The following is a 17,112-nucleotide window of genomic DNA, read 5'->3' as shown; positions in this document are numbered from 1 at the left end:
CAGTATGCTCATTTTCTTTATGTAATGTATGACCTTAATCACTTGTACGCAAATTCAATCATGAGGCAATGCTCCTGCTATTTACACTTAGTAACATGGCAGTGCACGGTGGATGAAAATTCTTCACACATGGCTTCTTCTTCCACAAAGGAAGTTTCCTATAGCTTTTTATTTGTTTTCAATTTTTCAACTCAACAAAAGGATGGGGATCTGGCTTTTGAAAATAAGCCCTTGGAAAGGAGCCACAGATAGGTGTCAACAAGCCTAGGCCTGCTTTCTCCTCCACAAAGCAATGCATTTCTTTTCTTTTGTGCTAAACAATATATGTGGGGAAATAGACCCCAGGTTCATGTGCAATTGAGACTGAACTTGATTGTTATTCAGCATTCTGAGTTATACCCAAGAATGTTCTGACCGTAGTATACTAAGCCCAAGAACACAACCACAACAAAAATATAAAAGAAGGAGTTGATGAATATGGGTGTGGGTGGCAGTTTCATGTTGGTGGGCCAAGACGGGTCTGATGCAATGCTTCATGGAAGTGTTTGCCTCAAAACAGACTTTTCTATAGAATAAAAAAAGTTTCAGATAAAACTCTATATAAGTAGTATTAATTTGAGAACACTATAAATTTCTTTAGATTTAAATTCCAGCTGGCACATGCTTCAGGTCTTCTATATTCTCATAATATTTTATTTATATCTCTTACCATTCAGTACTACCTATTTCTGTTATTAGATGCTTACTTAGCTCCTTTAGGATAAGAACTAATTAGGGTTTATCTTTGTATCTCCAATATCTGCCCTATGCCTGGTACATACAATAGTTAACAAAAAGTGACCTTAATATATGTAAGACATAATGAGTCCTTTGTTTGATAAATAAATGACTTAAGTCTTGAGAGACAGAGAGATATTTATTGTCAGACCATTCATAAATTAGACACCAGCTTTTATGATTATCCCAAACCTTCCACAGACTCTCCAGTTAAAGATACTCTAGAAACCTTATATTAAAACCGTTAGTCAAAATACTCGTCTCAACAAAACTAACTGACCAAAGATTTAGAGTTATGTGTTGAAGGGATTGGGGGAAATAGGGAAACAAGAGCATTCAGAGGATGGATTTAGCAAAGTATTTTCATCATACCTAAAGTATCTAGGTATGATATATAAATATCTAACATATTAGACATTTAATATATATGTGTATGTATATATATATATATCTAAAAATTCTAGAACATGCAGATTTATGGGATTATTGGACTCAAGTAAAGAGACTGCATAGCACGAATGGAGCAATCTGCAACATTGTTTATGGGATACTTACAGATAATACGTAAATGTGGAAAAGATGATAGTGCAGTTAAATGTAAGTGAATCAATCACTATACATAATGGATGTCAATTTGAAAAGAGGTTTCTAACATCATGACACAGGCTCTATCTTTGTTTTATTTCACATTTGTAATTATCATCGGTGATTCTAACTTATCGACATGCTTGAAAACACAATATTGGAAAGGATTATAAGTACAGGATTTATGATGACATATAATATTGACTGATCAAACCTAACTATATTTCTCTCTCTCACACACACACACACACACACACACACAATACATATTGAAAAAGAAAATTAGGGTTTTATTGGCAGTTACTTCAATTTAAGTCGATAGTATGATGTCAAATGAGCTAACCCCGGTATGCTCCTGAACTTATACTCATCTATCCATTGGGGATATCTTAGTCCTCTTATCTAGTTAGGTTAGGATACCACTGCGTACACTATTTCTGAGTACCACACCAAGAAAGACATTGAAAAAGACAAATCTTGCTCAAAAGAGAGAATCTTGGATGAAAAGGAAACCATGCTATAGGAGATCGTTTAGTGGAGAAAAGGGGAACATCTAAAAGCTGTTCATAAAGGCAAACACTCTACTCTAGACTAGAAGCGAGAAACTCCCTCAAGTCTGACTCCAAAAGAATTAGAAGCCTCCAAGCCCCTATCTGAGCTTCTCTTGCTGAGACACCAGGAGATTCTGTGCCCAAGTTGATATTAGAGTTCAAACTTTACAGTCAGATCATTGCAACTTTACAATCCTGATCTTTACATCTTGATCACCACTTATTATGGAAACCTCTCGTTTATATACTATTTACCCAGTCTCACTCTCATACAAAGCTGTTCTTTCCTTCACCCCCCTTGCCACACCTTTTAAATATGCCTAATGAATTACTAGTCTAATATTTAAAAATATTTATAAAACAAAATAAAATGAAAAGCCAACTCTTTCTACCTCTCTTACTAGAAGAAAACTCTTAAATCTTTCCCCAAAAGAAAATATTTGTTTTTCCACATGCTCAAGGTCTGGAAGGATCATAGTCATTACTGATTCCCAAACGCTTATACTCTACTCTCATGTAATATCCTGAAACCTCTGTTTACAGAGATGCTATTTACAGAGATGCTGACACCTTTGAGTCATCTTAGACCCTGCATTCGCCCTCACACCTAATTCATCACATCCTGCTAAATATGCTTTTGAACTATCTCTTCTTTTCTATAGCAACTGCCCTAGGTCCAGACTATCATTACAACTTAGGTGGACTATTAAAGTAACTATTTAATTGGGCTCCTTGCCTTCATTCCTACCTGTCTTTACTTCACCTTTGATACCCCTGCAAGTAACAGCACATGAAAGCATGTTTAATTTATATCAGTAGAGTGTGATTTGACTATATTTGAAAGTAGCTTCAAGGAGCAATTAATCATATTGTTATACTTGGTGAATAATCTGGAATGTCATTCTTCAGGTCACCAAATATAGAATCTGATTTGCTTGTAAAATAATTAGTTCCTCACCCCCATAGCTATAGTCCTACAGACTGAGTCCTTGGAAATCTAGCTCTGTACAAATGCTCCCTCTGACTTGAAGGGGGGAGATACTTTCTGAGGTGTTTTTTAAAGGGTTATCATTATCTATTTGGCTAAGGCATGGCTCTAAGTGCATGTGTCCACCCCTCACCACCACTCCTGCAAGTGCAACTACTCCTGGCTTTCATCAGGGAATAAGTGATCCACTGACACAGAAAATCTGTTTAAACTCCCCTTCCACTCCCACCCTTGACTCTCTTTGACAGTAAAGAAATTTGTCCTGGCCCACGTGTCATAGGACTAAAAGAACTTCCGGGCATGGAAGTTAAGGAGGAAATAGAATGAGTTTCTGATCTTCAGAACTGGAAACAGCTTTGAATTTAATCTGGGCATTGGGCTCATAGTTGAAAACAGATAACGAATCCTTGTTTAGTGGTTAGAGAAGCAGAGAAAGGAGGTACAGCTTTGACTGGAAAGGACTGAGCTCAGGAAAGACACAGAATCAGAAATTCCTAAGTGTTCCCTCCTAAGTTGAATGAGTCTTGTAACTAGCTAAATCTTGAACCAGTATGTTGCCCATCAAAAGTTAATACCCTTAAAAAAGCAATCACATTGTTGAGTACCAGTGTGTTAATAAACTGCAATAAGCTCTACTGCTGAGAAAAAAAATCCTGAAAAAGATTAAATATCAAGGTCACATTCCAACACTAGATAAACTTTCAGGAAAAAAATTGCCCAAACTGACAAAGAAGAGTATTGGATATGCTTTTAGTGGACCCTCTGGGTTTTAACAGATTCTACCAGGGTGTGTAGCTTTAACTGGCTTTCTACACACCAGGGTATGTAGTTTTAACTGGCTTTCGGCTGATTAGGGCCATTTTAAATCTCTGTAAAAGTAGAAGATAACATTAAAAAAAATGTTAGTAGTACAAATCAGTATGGCCCAGAAAAAAAGATAAAATTTATTTCTGCCCTCTAGAAAACATAACACCAAATATTACCCATTATTGCTGTATGGAAGATTAAGCAGTTTTGCATCTAATTAATCTTGCAGGTTAATTCCAGCATTTCTGAAGGCCCAATTGCCAAAACCTCCTCTGAATTCATTATAGTATCTTATTGGTTCCCTCATCAATTCATGAGTTAAATAAAATTTTTGGCTCATATTCATTTTATGTGAGAGTTATGATTTTGCATTTTTGTATATTATAAATTAATAGCTGTATAGTTAGAAGGAAACCCTGGGAAGACCAATCAATAAATTCAGTGAACTCTCTGATAGGAAGGTACAAAGATTTTGTCACCTAGCCAACAAATAGTGGTTGACTGACTTATTTCATGCAGATGAAATCAAGAAGATGAAGTAGGAAAATCTTGCCAAGCAAAATAATTTTACACTTTAGCTATCTAGATGTGTAGTATGTCTAAACATAGAAAGCTTTAATTTAGAGTTGCCTAAAGGCAGCAGGTGCTGGATATTTCTCATCATTTGGTTTCTATGTGAATGTTTCTTGCCAACCCATTTTCTACTAGAGTGGTGAAATTTTGGTAGAGGAATTTTTGTTAATCAAGGGTAATGTTGCTTGGCATATTCATTTCTAAATATAAATTGCTTGGACCTTTTAATGAATGTTGCAGTGTATAATCACAAAACAACAATTCCAATAAATACATCTTCCCTCTCTTCAAAATAGCTATCCTGTCATGAAATTTAATCAAATACAATTTGACTCAATAAACATTTTTTATGTACCTACTCTGATGAGTAAAGCAATGTATTATGTTCTGTCAGTGCTGAAAGAAATAGACAAGGCAGGTATTTAATCTACAGGAGCTCCAGATCAACTAGCAGAGAATGAAATGCATAACTGTATGTAGAATGCAAGGTAGAATATAAGAATCCCAATGCTATATACCTGCCTTTCATTTATGGATGATTAATTGATATGCTTTTTGAAATACTGTGGTGAGGGGTGCCTGGGTGGCTCAGTCGGTTAAGTGTCTGCCTTTGGCTCAGGTCATGACCCAGGGTCCTGGGATCGAGCCCTGCATCAGGCTCCCTGCTTGGCTGGAGCCTCCTTCTCCCTTTCCCTCTGCCCATGCCCCCCACCCTGCTTGTGATCTCTCTCTCATTCTCTCTCTCTCTCTCTCTCCCTCTGTGTCAAATAAATAAATAAAATCTTAAAAAAAAAAAAAGAAACACTGTGGTGAGATGAGATGTATTCCTTTCTTTAAAATGTGTACTCAGATTAATAAGAGAAATTCAAAAACTAAGAGATCCCATCATTTGAGTATTAAGCATTTGTCCTTTGTAGGAACTCATTTCAGTATCCCTGCAAATAAAGGAAGCAAGATAAGTACTGAGCAAGATGACAGGTGACTTCCTAAGTGGAACTGACCTTCCCAAATGACACTGAATTCACATTGTTCAGATGCTTGGTTTATGAATGTAGAGTTATCCCAAGTTATTTTTTTCTTTTAATCTTTATTTTAGATTAAATCAAAACTAAAAAAAAAAAATCCTTTCATTTCAAAAGATCTCTGATAACTGTTAAAAGGCCATCAACACAAAGGAAAAATGGGGCTCATCATACACAAAGCAAACAAGAATGTGTTGTTGCTATCGACTTGCTTCACCATAGTGAAAACACAACCAGATCAATGCCAGTATAATGTGAGAAAAAACTAAATATGAAAAATCATGGCAGTCATTTGAATATAAAAAGAAGTTTATAATGGAGAAGCAGGATAATAAATTCATGGTTATAGACTAATGCTGTCTGAAGTTTCACTTTTCTCTGTAAATATTAATATTTTATTCAGATTCACGTAACATGTAAAAAAACACAAAGGATTTTTTTCTTGGATTTCTATCATTTTTACTTCTTTTGACAAAATTCAACTTGATTAAAATTTTTTAATCACTTTGCAATTTTCAAGAATGCCTGTCATCTAAAAATTAATGAGTGGAGATGGCATGTGATCAGAACTATGCTTTAGGTAGATTATATTGGCCAATTTTCAAAGGAGTTGTTATGGTAAGTCAAGATTAAAGCTGGAAAAGGAGAGATCGAGAAGGAAGGAGAGAAAAAGGTGTCCACAGATTACAGTACCTACAGCCAAGCTGCAGCCCAGCAAGGCTGCAGTGGATACACTGCCCAGTCCACTCAAGAACATGCACAGACCACCCAGGCATATGGGCAGCAAAGTTATGGAACCTATGGACAGCCCACTGATGTCAGCTATACCTGGGCTCAGGCCACTGTGACCTATGGGCAGACCACCTATGCAACTTCTTATGGACAGCATCCTGCTGGTTATACTACTCCAACTGCCCCCCTCCACCCACCCTAGGCATACAGTCAGTTTGTCCAGGGGGACGGCACTGGTGCTCATGATACCACCACTGCTACGGTCACTACCACCCAGGCCTCCTAGGCAGCTCAGTCTGCATACGGCACTCAGCCTGCTTACCCAGCCTATGGGCAGCAGCCGGCAGCCACTGAACCTGCAAAACCGCAGGATGGTAACAAATCTGCTGAGACTAGTCAACCTCAGTCTAGCACAGGAGGTTACAACCAGCACAGCCTAGGATACGGACAGAGTAACTATAGTTATCCCCAGATACCTGGGAGCTACCCCTTGCAGCCAGTCAGGGTACCACCATCTTATCTTCCTACCAGCTGTTCCTCTGCACAGCCAACTAGTTATGATCAGAGCAGTTACTCTCAGCAGAACACCAATGGGCAGCCCAGCAGCTATGGACAGCAGAGTAGCTATGGTCAACAAAGCAGCTAGGGGCAGCAGCTGCCCACTAGTTATCTCCCCCCACCCCCCCAAACTGGATCCTACAGCCAGGCTCCAAGTCAGTATAGCCAACAGAGCAGCAGCTACGGGCAGCAGAGTTCATTCTGACAGGACCACCCCAGGAGCATGAGTGTTTATGGGCAGGAGTCTGGAGGATTTTCTGGACCAGGAGAGAATCAGAGTATGAGTGGCCCTGATAATGGGGCAGGGGAAGAGGGGGATTTGATTGTGGAGGCATGAGCAGAGGTGGGCAGGAAGGAGGATGCAGTGGAATGGGTGTTGGAGCGAAGTGGCTTCAATATGCCTGGTGGGCCCTTGGTTGAAGGACCAGATCTTGATCTAGGCCCACCTGTAGATCCAGATGAAGACTCTGACAACAGTGCAATTTATGTGCAAGGCTTAAACGACAATGGGACTCTAGATGATCTGGCAGACTTCATTAAGCAGTATGGAGTTGTTAAGATGAACAAGAGAAACGGACAACCCACGATCCAGATCTACTTGGACAAGGAAACAAGAAAGCCTCAAGGTGATGCTGCAGTGTCCTGTGAAGACCCACCAACTGCCAAGATTGCCATGGAGTGCTTTGATGGGAAAGATTTTCAAGGGAGCAAATTTAAGGTTTCTCTTGCTGGGAAGAAGCCTCTGATGCACAGCATGCAGGGTGGTATGCCTCCCCATAAGGGCAGAGGGATGCTGCAGCCACTCCGTGGAGGTCCGGGGAGCCAAGGAGGTCCTGGGGGCCCCAGTGGGTCACATGGGAGGCCATGGAGGAAACAGGGGTGGCTTTCCCCCAAGAGGGCCCCAAGGTTCCAGAGGGAACCCAGCTGGAGGAGGAAACGTCCAGCACCGAGCTGGAGACCGGCAGTGCCCCAGTCCAGGGTGTGGAAACCAGAACTTCCCCTGGAGAACAGAATGCAACCAATGTTAAGGCTCCAAAGCTTGAAGGCTTCCTTCCAACCACCCTTTCCACCCCTGGGTGGTGACCATGGCAGAGGCAGCCCTGGTGGCATGCAGGGAGGAAGAGGTGGCCCCATGGACTGCGGTGGTTGGGGTGGGATGTTCAGAGGTGGTCATGGTGGAGACAAAGGGGGCTTCCATGGTGGCCGGGGCATGGACCGAGGTGGCTTTAGTGGAGGAAGATGGGGCAGCCCTGGTGGGCTCCCTGGACCTTTGATGGAACAGATGGGAGGAAGAAGAGGCAGTCGTGGAGGACCTGGAAAAATGGATTAAAGTGAGCACTGTCAGGAACACAGAGACCAGCCCTACTAGACACAGAGACCCCGCACAGCTGTTTTGACTACAGATTTATTTTTAAACCAGAAAAAGTTTTAAATTTATAGTTCCACATTTATAATGTTGGCCACAGCATTATGATTATTCCTTGTCTGTACTTCAGTATTTTTTACCATTTGTGAAGAAACATTAAAACAAGTGAAATGGTAGTGGGGCAAGTTTTTTCTTCCTTCTTTTAAAGATGGTTGTTTAAGACTAAATAATGGGAACCCGTTGTGAGCACGCTCAGTATCATTGTAGAGACCCAAGAGGGCCTCTAACTGTAACAATGGTGTTTGTGATGTTTTGTTTTGTTTTTAAATAAAATTCCAAATGTTCATAAACAATAATAAAAAAAAATTGAAGCTGGAAAAAACCATTAGGAAGCTATTCAATGTATAAGTAAAAAGTAAAGAATATCCACTGTAGGAGAGATTTTGTGGAAACGAATAGACTTGTTTCCGAATGTGCAGTTGCTAGTATTTTTGTCTTTCAGAATTAAATATAATTGGTTACTTTTTACCTATAGACATTCTCCCAATAGTAAACTAGTATTTTTGAATGTCATTGTTCACTTAAGCCTGCTTCAATTTATAACACATCAAAAAGTTTGTCATATTTGGTTCTAAACAACTATACTGATTTTTACAATGGCCTTTTGAAATTGCAACTGCCATGTGTTTTGATTAAGGAACTTGTCATATGAACATCCTAATGCTTCCCTTCTACCATTTCATAGATCTGAAAATTAATGGAAGAGTAACTACCCGTAAAAAAGGCTTTGGGTCTCATTAAACTCTAAAAATATTCTTAATTAGAATTTTTATTTTTCATACTAACTTTCCCACTCTTCTGCATATAAATTTTAGTCATAGCTCAAATATCCCTCACATATAAATGTGCTGAAAGGCTAGTAAAAATCTTTTGTAGGTGAGGTCTAAAGTACGGCAAGCTAAAACTAAAAAAGATTTAAATAATCTACCTCTTAACTTCCTCTTAATCTTATCCTCACCCCGGGGATACCTTGCTCCCTGGTGGTAGAGGTGCTCACTTTCATTATTCAGTAACCATTTCCTGAGTACTTACTAAGCATTAGGCACTTGATTTCATAGATGACCTGGTCTCAAGGACCTTATGGTCCAATAAAAGCTACCATTTATTGGGGGCTCACTCTGTGCCAGCCTAACTGCTAAGCACCTCAAATGCATTACTCATTTAATCCTTACAACCACCCTAGGAAGGGGAAATTTTGCCCACTGACAAATGAGGAGACTGAGGTTTAGGATCCTTAAATAACTTGACAGAAAGCACACAACTTGAAAGTGGTAGAACTAGGTTCACACCAGTCTATGTGACTTTAAAGCCTGTGCTCTATCAGCTACCATCTACAGAACTGCATCATTGGTGGGAAAGAGAATTGAGTAGGAAAGAGGGCCACAGAGGTTAGGGCTGGATTTCCTCAGGATAGGTAGGATACTTGAGCTGAGCCTGACCCTTAAAGGTGAAGAAATTTTCTTCCAAACTGGGCAGAAATTTTGGTCATTCCAGGAAGCAGCAAGAGCACACTAAATGTGAAATAGTAACTTCTGGGAACTTTATGGAGCACCTCAGGAGACTAGGACATGAGGAGCTGTGTATCCTGTTGAGCCTGGAGAGAAGTCAGAAGCTTCATATCCTGTTCTAAGGCATTCTCACTTTATCACAAAGGCCCTGGAAGTGTTCTGAGCAGGAAGTTATATGGTGAGATTGACCACATCCCTACCCTGTAAGAAGTTGTCATATAAGGGGGGAAGCATGCAAAAGAGGTTTGAAAATAATGAGCACTAATATATCAACAACATATTAATATGTTTGATTTAGTGTGCATCACACTGGGTACTTCAGTGCTCGAGGGAATGCATAGAAAGGATTGATTAAGGTCAGGTATGATTAATAAGGAAAGGTTACCTAGAAAAGCTTTGTTGGGAGCTTGAGTTTGATATGAGAAACACAAATCGATAAAATAAGGACAGAAAGAAACATCTAATTGGAAAACCAAAAAGTAAGAAGGAGCAAGTTACATGTGAGAAGGGGAGTGGGTTGTTAAAATAGGAGTTGGAATATAAGAATGCAAGATAAAATTATTTCCTGGTATCTAATTCATTGGGGAATGATGGAGAAAATGGTTGTTATTTCAATACAGAAACAGCAATGTTTCCAGAGAGATTTTAATTAATCTTATAATCACATTACTATATCAGTTAGCCCCTTGAGAAAATTCTCACTTAAAATGCACATGTAAGGGTGCCTGGGTGGTGCAGTCGATTAAGGGTTTGACTCTTAGTTTTGTCTCAGTTCGTGATCTCAGGGTCGTGGGATCCAGCCCCCTGTAGGGCTCCACACTCAGTGCAGAGTTGGCTTGACACTCTCTCTCCATCTCCCTCTGACCTTCCCCTTCACTCCCCTCCCTTTACGCGTGCAGGCGCCTGGGCGCACTCTCTCTCAAATAAATAAATCTTTTAAAAAAAGATGCATATGTAAACACATTAACAAAAACCTGTTAAGTGATTTCAGTCCTTTGTGAGATGTAAGATGATTAAAACAGATCCTGATTTGTACAGAAAAAATAGTATTGTTTCCTGGAGAAAAGACTTATAATTAGCACTAGTGATTTTCTTTGAAGTACAGAGAGTTGGTTATATAAACTTTCCCCACAGCTTATTGGGAAAGGTGTTATCTTCTAAGAAATTCTTATCTGAGATAAGGAGGAATCTGCCAAAACCTAGAAAAAGCTCAAGCTGTTTCCTTCTGCTGAGTCATGAGAAAATGGGTGATAGCTCAGAAAGGAACATGAATTATATCTCTAGTAACTTTGAAGCCTGAAGGATTTGGGGCAGGGAGTTTGGATCATACAGGTGCAGTTGTCATCTCTTTAACTGAAAAAATAATTTTGGAGACAAAGATACACTTGGAATTAAGTCCTTCTAGATGATATCAAAAAGCTTAATTGTGTTTTCTGGGCTACAGCTCCTCATTTCAGAATGATGGACGTGAGGGAAGGAAGAGGGAACAAGAGAAAATGAAAAGATCTAAAGTTCAGGTTTTTCCATATGCTGCTTCCTATAGAAAGGCATTCAATTCATTTTTATCATCTTTACCATTTTAGATTATTTTTAGTTTGAGTGAAAAGAGGGAAAGCATACATTTATACCTGAAAATACCACAAACACAAAAATGGAAAGAGTTGATAGGCTATGGATTCAATTGTATTGTTTGAAAAGAAGAGCTTAATTAATAGGATGGAATGTAAGAGGTATTAATGTAAACTCTTACACCTAGGTTCAGAAATTAGTTGGACAAGCACAGAATGATCGAAAACTGGCTTAACTGCTTTTTAGGTAAAAACAAACACCTGGGTGGATAAAGTTGGTTTCACAATTCTATGTAAGCCAACTGTGTGATGTGGCAGCCAAAAATATCTAATGAATCCTCAAACTGTACTAGCAAAATTATAGTGGCCAGGGAAAGAAAATTAATAATTCTCTGACTCCTTGCTTTAGCCAGACCACATCTGGAGTTACGTGTTAATGTCTAGACCCCATTGACAGTTAATTACAGAACAGCCCAGGAATAAGATCAGTTGTTAAAGACTATGGAAACCCTCAGATATGAACAGTTAGAAGGAACTGTGTTCAACCTAGGAGAAAAGACACTCACAGAAGCTTCCTTAAAGTCTGAATGACTGTCATATGGCAAAGGGTTTCTATTTACGTTGTATAGCTTTTGAATTGTAATCAATGCCAATCCAGGGACAGATTTTGTGGGAAAATATGTTGGGCCAACATAAGAGATTTTTTTTTAAAAAAAAAAAACTTGAACTGTCCATCAATACATGGGCTACTCCGTGAAGTAGTTACAGGTAATTTAAAATATTCCAAATAGAGATAGTTGAATATCTGCAGCATGTGCCTGAGTTAGCAGCTACCAGCGTGTGAAAGCCTATTCTTAAATATTTAGGAATTTTGCCAGCTGGTTTGGTAACTTGAAATCAACAAACTGGGAATATTTACACTAGAGAAATTGGCAAACAGTATAAATTAGTATTTTTTTTTCTTTTGAGATCCAGTATACCAGCACACCACTGGATTTTTATAGATGATGTCAGTGTAATAGATAAGAGTTTTCACTCTTCTAAATCTAAAAGCTTATGGATGTATTAATATGTAACAGAACATAAGATGAATTTAGAAAAAAAATAAAAACAAAGTCATATGGGTAGTAAACTCAGGGAAATTTGTAAAAGAGGTTGGAGGTAAAATGTCAAGAATAAAAGAAGAATAAATACTAGGGAAGTGGGTCATATTCTATTGGGACAGGGAAAAACAGAGTTAGCGAAAACTTTCCAAATATTTTGAATTTATGAGATTTGTCATACTGGGGAGAAAAGCATATCTTAGGCATATCTGTTTTTTTTCTCTTCTAGAAATAGATATTTTAAGGAACAAATGAATAAAATTTATACTCAGAAATTGCCAAGTGGATTAACTATGAATTTTGAGTCAAGAATAATTAGACCAGCTTTCAAAAATGCAAATGTATTTCACTGTGTTTTTTATAGTTAATTGTAAATGCTACCTGGGATCATTGCTTCTGTAACATGAATTTATATTCTTCATTCTATAATTTAGGGATGGGCTAATTATTCCTACATTTAATCATAAACAAAAATTACCTTAATTCCCGGGGTATTTAAGATTCTTTTCATATGGATGACCCTTTTGATATACAGCTAATTAGTGTCTGGTTTGGATGTTTTTTGTTGAAATAACCATAATACAATGTTCAATAAAAACAAAGCTCTGTAGTCCCTCATGTTATAAAAATTTAACCATTTCATGTTAAAAGTGAAATAGCTTTGAAATTAAAAAAAGATACCTCCAAAATGTCCTTAGTTGCCGTATGAAATTTTAATAGACTTTTACAGATACTTTATTTCAAAACAGAAAGAAAACTTTTCCAATTTGAAAAAAATTTCCTTTCTCTTCTCACAGCAGTACAGTAAGGAGATAAAAACACAAAACTCTGTATTTATCTCTCCTTTCTTTGAGTAGCTATAACACTATATATATGCTCCTGGTGGACTAATGACTGAGCTAACAGTATGACTCACATATTATAATTATTTTTACATTAAATAAAATTCAAATATTTATTAGGGCTTTAAGAGCAATGTCTGTGTCTTATTCATTTTTGTGTACATACAAACACACAGAACAATTTACAAAAACATGCACACAGTACATATTTAAAAAATATTTTTGAATGAGGAGGTTAGTCTACTCAAGTTTCTGTTAAATAACACAAGCAACATGCTGGGTTTTTTTTGTGGATATATTCAGAGGCAACATAAGTCCATTCCTCTCTTATTTCCTCAAAGTCTTTGAGTGCTAATTTTCTGTTGTCTTCATTAAAAGTGCTGATTTAAAATTTATAGATATAAGTTAAGCCATGATTTTTTTGTAGAATGGAATTTTGAAAGAATAAATATTATGTTGTTTTTTTTTTTAAAGATTTTTATTTATTCATTTGACAGAGAGAGAGTCAGCGAAAGAGGGAACACAAGCAGGGGGAGTGGGGGAGGGAGAAGCAGGCTTCCCGCGGCGCAGGGAGCCCGATGCGGGGCTCGATCCCAGGATCCTGGGATCATGACCTGAGCTGAAGGCAGATGCTTAACGACTGAGCCACCCAGGCGCCCCTAAATATTATGTTTTTAATAAGATCCAAAATAATATATTTGCAATCAGTCCACCAAAAGAATAAATTGTAATACAAATAATGCACATACATACATACATGTACACATATATATGTATGCATATGTATACATAACCACACACATACATATATATATAAAAGTATTTATTCATTCAACGAATATTTAAAGAGTGCCTACTGTAAGCCAGCTTCTGTTTTGAGGAACACTGATACATAAGTCAACAAAAAAGAGAGAAAGATGCTGCCCTAGTGGAACTTTCATTTTGGTAGAAGAGATAGCCATTGAAGAATAAAATATAATTTTTAGAAAGTGACTAATATTTTTTTTGTAAGAAGGTAATGTTTATCATGAAAGAAAAAAGAATGGTAAAAGGGTAAGGTAGAAATAAGAGTATCAATTTTGTAACTCTTTCAGATAGTAGTTTGGACCTAGTAAAAAGGTCAGATTCCACATATATTTTTGGGTAGAGTGAGCAAGATTCCTGGCAGAATAAATGTGAAGTGTGGGCAAAGGACTCATGAATGATGCTAATGTTTTTGGCCAGAACAACAATAAAGTGATAGTGTTACTGTCAACTGAGCTGTGGAAAGCTACACTCGTAGAAAGTTTGGGAGGGAAGTACATTGAGAGCATGAATTAGGAAATTCCAAAATAGATGTGATCAAGAATAAGCCCACTACGCAGGGAAAATGACTCAGACTTTAGACCACAGAATGAATTTAAGAGCTAACAGACTTTGTCCCAGTGAATTTTTAAAGAGTGTTCTTCTCCTTGGTTACCACAAAATAGTAACTAACATGTATTTAATATTAATTTACAAAAATTATAGAATGTCTGACAACATTTCTCTTTGTAGTTTTTAAAATATGACACATATTACACATGCAGTTAAGAAGCTATTCTTTTTATCGCATAAAATTCCAAGAGGAAAGCATTCTTCAGAAGGGTTGAATATTTTTATGGTGTTAGAGTTAAGGATTCAGTGTATCTACCATTTAACTGTGCTCTTTCCAACTTCTGTTGGTTTTCAGGTTTGTATGAGCTGTGAATTTTCCACACTGGGTAATAAAATGTCATTAGTTTTCGTCTTAATTGAGTGAAATTTGTGACTTTATTGACTGAAATTGGGATTAAGCTGACCTTTATACTGTCAACATAAAATGACTTGTTGAGCAAATGAATTCCATACCAAGAACAAAGAATCTTTTCAATCTACTGAAGGGAGCAAAAGTTTCTCGAGTACCTTACAGTCCACAACTACATACAGGTAAAAGTATACCTTGTTCCAAGCAGTGCAAGGATACGAAAAGTAAACACACCCTGATTCTAACCCCCCTAATTGCTCACAGTCAGAGGAGATTAGGTAGTCAAGAGGAAACCCAAGGAAGACTGTGCTAAATAAGAGCTTTATAGGATGAATAACCTACACTGGGGGGTCAGAGGGAGTGATTAATTCTGACAATGTGATTGTAATAGCAGAGCATAGCTCAGGTAAGCCTGGGCTTTTCTTTATTAAAATTATATCTCTGCTAGACATTTATTCTTGCTTGAGTTCCTATATTATAAAACCAATGAATTGAACCAGTTAGACTAGGCTGGGCACAGGTCGCACAACTCTATTCTTTTTCACCTCTACCAAAAGGTGAAAGAATTCTTTTCAGGTTTGAAAAGAATCTAAAAAGAATTCCAAAAAGAATCCAAAAAGAATCTAAAAAGAATTCTTTTCAGCTTGAAAAGAATCTAAAAAGATTTTTTTTTTTTTTTTTTTTAGATTTTTACTTTCTTTTTCTAAGTAATCTCCACATCCAATGTGGGGCTCGAACTCATAACCCTGAAATCAAGAGGCACATGTTCAACCAACTGAGCCAGCCAGGCACTCCAGCATTTACCTGAAGATTTGTTGGATTCTATCTGAAGATTTGTTGTTTTGGTTTCCTTTTCCTAGATGAAGTTGGGTAGATTCCATGGTTTTTAGAAAATATTTAAATAACCAAAAAATGTAGGCCTTTCTCATAAAAATACAGACCACTATCCAATTTAAATTTCTCTCCTACTTAAGCTCACACATGTCACAGGCTGCACTGGAGAAGAAAGTCATGATTGAGTTCATTCCTTTTTTTTTTCTTTTGATACACTTCTTACCTCACTCTCTGGCACTTCTTACTTCACATTTCTGGTCGCCACAGTGTCAGGTACTGGGGAGTAGAGGATTGGTGAAAGGGCAAAAAAAGGCCTTACTTGATGGATTTGGTTGTAACTTAATGTTGGGTCTTTGTATCGGATGCTGGCTTTTTTCCTCCATGGGCTGCTTTTTCCTCTGACAGCATCCCCTGCTGGCGCTTTATACAAGAATGCAGCTTGGGGCTAGGGCTCAAGAAAGCAGACTGCGTCGATCTCCAATTCTGTGTTCAGTGACTGCATGGTGGTAACTTGAAATCCACCACAGTGGGAATATTTACATAGTGGAAATGGGCAAATGCTACAAATCAGAGCTTTTAAAAAATTTGGGGGGAGGCAGGACCAGGAGTAGGGGTAGTGTCTGGTGATATTAAATTATACTAGCACACCAACTTATATATTGCTTCCTCAGGCTTCTCCAGCTAGTCTTTTGTTCAAAAGCTCTTTTTGAGAGTGATGGTACATACCAATCATGGTTCTCTTCAGAAATATAATGTAAACTGTCAGAGTTCTTTTAAAGAGTCCCTCGCTTTGGAAGAGTGGAAAGGGAAATAGAATTCTAGCACACATAATGTCAAATCTTTCCCCTAAATCTCTCACTACCAGAAACTGATGTTGATAAACTAATGGACTGATGTTCAATTGCATTTTCTTGGGCATTTCTTATAATAGATAGACTTCTGTTTTTTTTATTTCCCTCTAGTGCCTGTTTTAATTTTAGTGGGGTTTTAGAAGGGCAGAGAGATAAACCATATTATCAAATTGCCATTCTTATTCTGTAAGCCTCAATTCTGTTGCTTTAAAAATTAGAATTATCAATCTGCCTTCTGTGCATGCTGGGAAGATTAAAAGCTAAAATTCATATAAAGAACTTAGCACCACGCCTGAAACGGCATAAAACTAGCCTGGAAATGACTTATTTTACAATGCTGAGCAGTGGAAATTATGGTTGTTGCTTTTTGTTTTAGTCGTGGCTAGTAATACTGTTTCTGAGGCAAATAACACTATATTATTATTATTATTATCACATTTATATTGCTCCCATATATATTATATATATATAAAACTATATTAATAGTTTGTTTTAAATCTCTGAAGAGTTATTTTAATAACAATTGCTATCTGCTAAAAGTTTTAAAAAGTACTTTATCTAATAGGAAAAAAATGAATTGTCAACGTCTAGTGCGTTGGGGTCCCTGGGTAAGGGTCGCGAA

At 37.6% G+C, this 17,112-nt stretch overlaps 1 pseudogene; it reads left to right on the top strand.

The window, feature by feature from the left end:
- The first annotated feature begins 1,295 nt into the window (after positions 1-1,295).
- On the top strand, positions 1,296-7,962 carry LOC116640083 (annotated as a pseudogene).
- Positions 7,963-17,112: the final 9,150 nt, after the last annotated feature.

The sequence above is a fragment of the Phoca vitulina genome, unplaced genomic scaffold (assembly GCF_004348235.1).
Source record: "Phoca vitulina isolate PV1807 unplaced genomic scaffold, GSC_HSeal_1.0 scaffold19, whole genome shotgun sequence".
Classification (NCBI taxonomy): domain Eukaryota; kingdom Metazoa; phylum Chordata; class Mammalia; order Carnivora; family Phocidae; genus Phoca; species Phoca vitulina.
This window is presented reverse-complemented; position numbering and strand designations above follow the sequence as displayed.